The 5,066-nt window shown below is 43.4% G+C and overlaps 1 pseudogene; it reads right to left on the reverse strand.

Annotated features, from left to right (window-relative positions):
* Positions 1-916: 916 nt before the first annotated feature.
* The window catches only part of LOC101569594, a 5,849-nt pseudogene continuing 1,699 nt past the window's right edge, over positions 917-5,066 (reverse strand).

The following is a 5,066-nucleotide window of genomic DNA, read 5'->3' on the forward strand; positions in this document are numbered from 1 at the left end:
GAGGTCACATGTACCTTGTGGTTGCCAAGGAGCAGGATAAAATGATTGGCAGTTGTGAGGCCTAACAAAAGACAATCTGACAGCCCCAAAGCTAAAGTTCTCAGTGCTGGTCCTAGGAGTCCATGGAATTCTTTCCTTCTTGAGACCCTCCCCATTTATGGCCTAGGTGCCCTATTAGAAGACATTCTCTCATGTCAACACACTTATCTCTAGGCAGAACCTGGGCAGGTTCCAGGGACAGGAAGGGAGGAGTCCCGTTCTTAGGCTTCAAAGCATTCAATAAATATTTACTGTGCCTGTGTGTTGACAGATGAGGCACCACAGCTTGTCACCTCCACCCTGGTTATTGTCTCCTATCCAGATAGAAAGCCACCTAAAGACCCCTGATGCCTTTCCTCCGCAGCAGGTGTGGCCCATGTGATGTCTCCTGACTACCTCTTCTTTCCCACCTGGTGGAGGGGTCCTGGAACCCTTACAGCAGCTCCTCCTCCTAGTCGTTTTTTTTTTCCTCACTGGGATTCTGAGGCCCTTTCTGGTTTGAGACAAGGAGTGGCAAGATGAGAAGAGTAGGGCCAGCCCTTGTTTTGTTCTGGCTTTACTACTTACTGTTATGAGACTTTCTATAAAAGTGGCTGAAAGGATTAAGAGATAATTTCTAAGTGCTGTAACTAAGCTTCTGCCATACTAAAAGCACTTCATGGTGGCCACTGTGGTTACCAGGCTTTGTGGACCTGGCTGAGGAAGGCATCAGCTCTCCCCCTGACTTCCCTCCTACTGGCCACAAATCTATCTCATCCCCTGCAACAACACTATCTGCCAAGCCTGAGAAATGACTTTAGGCCAAAGAAGCCTCGTGCTTTCATGGCATTAGAGAAGATTTCTACCAGTGGCTGAACCCTGGCACTATCAGATACATTCAAAGGTCCTCAGGTCCTGGGTTCACCGGAACTTTGCATTCTGCTCTTCCTTGTTGTCCAGCTAGTGAACCTCCTAGATCTAGAAGCAAAGACAGATGTCTGCTGCCATCCTCCTTACTGCTGGCTTCCTTGACCAAGTCTGACATGATGGAACAGAAACCTCTAGCTTTCCCAAGGCCTTCTTGTCTCTGGAAGAATCAGAAAAGATGATTCTGAAGAATGTCAATGGAATGACATGGGAGAAACCATGCAATTTGAACCCTTAGGCAGATCAGAAGAAATGATTGTCATAGATTTAGAGCTTATGCTCATAGGCTCTGAGCAGCATGCCAATAGTATTGCATGTACTATATAATGCTTACAAAAACTTTATGAGGTAGGCTGTATGATTATATCTACTTTATAGATGAAAAAATTAAGGGTCCAAATTTAAATGGCATATGCAAGGCCTCTGAGATTGTAAGCAGCACAGCTGGCATTCAAACTGATTGTCATCTGGCTTTAGATCTCAGACACTTACAGGATCCCCCAACCACCATAGATGCTTCTTCTTCTTCTTCTTCTTCTTCTTCTTCTTCTTCTTCTTCTTCTTCTTCTTCTTCTTCTTCTTCTTCTTCTTCTTCTTTTGTATTTTAGGGTAGAGTCTACAGGATGTTCAGGGTCTCACTACTAGATCAGACTTGTAGTGACCCACCTGTTTACCATCTCCCAAGAGCCAGGATTACAGGTGTGTGCCACCACGCCCAGTCTCAATTTCAGTCTCAGTGCACCCCAAGGGCAGAGCCCGCACGGCGGGCCCAGGGATTGAACCCCCAGCCCCTGAGCCTGCTTGCAGGCGCTTTAATCCACTGAGCTATTTGGCTGGCCCTCACCATAGATTCTGATGTGAAACATACTCATCTAGAAGCCCATCCTTTGCCCAGCAGATCAAATGACCTGGGGCAGAAGGAGCTGTATGATTTGAAGTGAATCTTCTGTCTCTTTTTTTTTTTTTTTTTTTTTTTTGGCAGATCCAGGGATTGAACTCAGGCCTTTGTACTTACTAAGCAAGCCCTTATTCTACTGAGCGCTTATTCTACTGAGCCATCTCCCCAGCCCCTGAAGTGAATCTTCTGGATGTTGTCAAAATACAGTGATACCCCAGTTCATGAACGTAACTCTTTCCATGAGTCTGGTTGCAAACTGAATTGGATAAAAACCAAATCAAATTTCCCCATGAGGTGAACATTGAACTGAATCATTGAATTTGATTTGCAACTAAGCTTGCAAGTACAATCATGGAAAAAAATTCACAAACTGAGGCCTCACCATAACCAGGCATGGACTATGGAAGGAGGCAACCTCCTCATAGTTGAGCCTCGTTATGATCTAGCAGTTTTGGAAAATATGGTCTGTCTAGAAGGCAGTCAATCTAAACGACCAAGCAAAAGATGGGAGGAACCACTGCACTGTCTGCTGGGTTACGAATGCAGGACCCTTGTGCGCCCTTATGACAGACATAACTAACCATCTGCAGCACAAAGGCCAGGCTATTCAGATGCCAAGGTCCCAAAAGATAGCCCCACTTCAGCCACTTGGACCAAAAGTGACATAGCATTTATGTTGTTCTAGGCACTGTTACAACTTTTTTCTTATGAGAAACCTGTAAAATAGGTACAATTATCCCTACTTTACAGATGAGGCAATTAAGGCACTGAGTAGTAAGGAATTTTGACTGCAGCTATGCATCTGAGATCAGAAAAAGTTAGCCTCGCTCCAGAGGGCAAGGAGCTTTGGCAACCTTTGAATGTTTGCTGAAGCAGGGAGGTGGTAGCAGTGACAGTGGTGGTGGTGGTGGTGGGTGAGTTGCTTCGAATGCTCTGTGCTTTGGAAAATGAACAACTGAGGTCTCAGAAGTTATACTGCCTCCTCCTTCTCCTCACTGTTTCCCTTCAGCCTGGCCCTGATGGTCACTCCTGTCCCTGATAGCCTCCCTCTCTGTTAAATGTAAAAGAGGAGGAGAGATGGTGAAGCTAGCTGTAGCTGATTCCACATTACAGCAGTCACAAGTGAGCGTAGGCCCCGTGACAACCTGGCAAGGTCTGCCCTGGACTTGTCATCTGACATCAATTCACTTTTACTTGAGGACACTCATGTCCTTTAGGAGGCTGAGGGAGCAACTTCTCAAAATGTGCCTCTGGAATGAGAAACTGAGACAAAGAACAGGTCCAAGAACCTCCCTCATCAGTATCTCCAGCATGTGGCAGGGGCGGGGGGGCCTTCACCCAATTGATGGCAAATACCATATTTGTCTTCTGACTCTCAATTTTCTAGGCTTTAGCAATCTCACCTCTGAGGAAATGTGCATACTGTAAATCCCACACACAATTTCTTTTTCCTGTTTTTGGTTTTTTGAGACAGGGTCTCTCTATGTAGCCCATGCTGGCCTTGCTGGGTGTGATGTGGAGAAACTGGAGTTATGTTGAATATCACGTCCCAACCACCCACCCACACTGGAAGGATAGCAGCTGTCAGGTGCATAGCTCAATTCCTCTACAATGAAGAATTCTCCCAGACATAGTGATGGTGCGTGCCTGTAATCCCAGCACCTGGAAGGCTGAGACAAGAAGATCAGTGAGTTCAAACCTGGCAGAGATACTCAACATTTTAATGACGTACAGTGTTGTCTCATTGTGGTTTTGATTTACATTTCCTAGAGACAAATGATGCTGGGTACTGGTGTGTGAGGAGGGTTACTGGGTATCAAACCCAGGCTCTTTGCATAGGGTTGAACCTCCAGCCCTTTAAAAAATTTTTAATTTTGAGACAGGGTCTTGCTAAATTACTAAGTTGAATTTGGGCTTAAACTTGATTACTGATGTAAATTCTTTGCCCTTGGGTATGCAAAAATGATACAACTAATCTGGAAAATTGTTGTAGCAACTTCTTTAAAAATTATAACCAAGGCATGGTGGTGCATGCCTGTAATACAACACTCAGGAGGCTGAGGCAGGAGGATCACTGCAAGTTAAAGACCAACCGAGGCTACAAAGGGAGTTCAAGGCCAGCCTGAACTGCATGGTGAGACCTTGTCTCAAAAGAATAAAAAGAAAAAAAATTACTCACACATTTGTTATGTGACCCAGCAATTCCACCCAGGATGTATGAGAACACATTTGTCCACTCAAATTCTCACATGTAACACTCTTAGCAAGTCTATTTATAATAGCTAAAAATTGAAAATAACTCAAAATGCCTATCTGGTGTATAAACAATCTGTTGTACATCCATACAGTGGCATACTTCTTAGCTAAAAAAGTGAATTCACTATTGATTTGTTGCTACAATACAACCAATCTTTTTTTCCCCACAATTAACTCTAAAAAAGTATGATTCCCAAAGGAAAGCAAACACAAAAATATGTTCTGTGCATATAGAGTTCTTCAGTATGCAAAGCTTATTTACAGTGACAGAAACTTCCCTGTGGTTGTTTAAAGGGCAGGAGGGAACTTTTATTTTTCTTCAGTGCTTTAGATTTAGGTTCCTACTCATTACTTTCTATTTAAGGGAATTAAAAGCCAAAGCGAAACATCTGTACTGTTCCACATATAAACCATATTTGACAGCCACAACCAGAAACCAAGTATTTCAGTTTACAGAGCAGACACCACCAAGGCCTGCCTTCCTTATCCATGCTCCACTCTCTGCCACCTCTCACACTTGCTGGGAAATGTGTCTTCTGTGAAAATGTTCATACAAATTTTTTCACTTTTTTTTCTTTCTTTTTTTTTGTGATGCTGGACATTGAACCAGGGCTGCCTCTATCCTTCAGCTATACCTCCAGCCTTCACTGGATAATATAATGATATGCTGATTGTTGTGTCTTCCAGGAGGCCTTCTGTAATGCAATAAACTCCCCTTCCACAAGATTTAAATAAAAAACAGGTACAGAGCAAGAGAATTAAACATTACTCCAATGCGTCATAGATAATATAAATCAGCTATACAAATAAAGATACAATGAGAAAGAAAAATACTTATTTCACAAAAGGACAAGATGAATCTTATTTTTAGTTTCACACTTAAAAGAATTGCTTAGAGTTGCTCTAAAAAACAAATTACAAGGGGCCGGGGAGGTGGCTCAGTGGAATAAGCGCTTCCCTGGCAAGC

This window comes from Octodon degus, unplaced genomic scaffold, assembly GCF_000260255.1.
Source record: "Octodon degus isolate 3935 unplaced genomic scaffold, OctDeg1.0 scaffold00045, whole genome shotgun sequence".
Lineage (NCBI taxonomy): Eukaryota > Metazoa > Chordata > Mammalia > Rodentia > Octodontidae > Octodon > Octodon degus.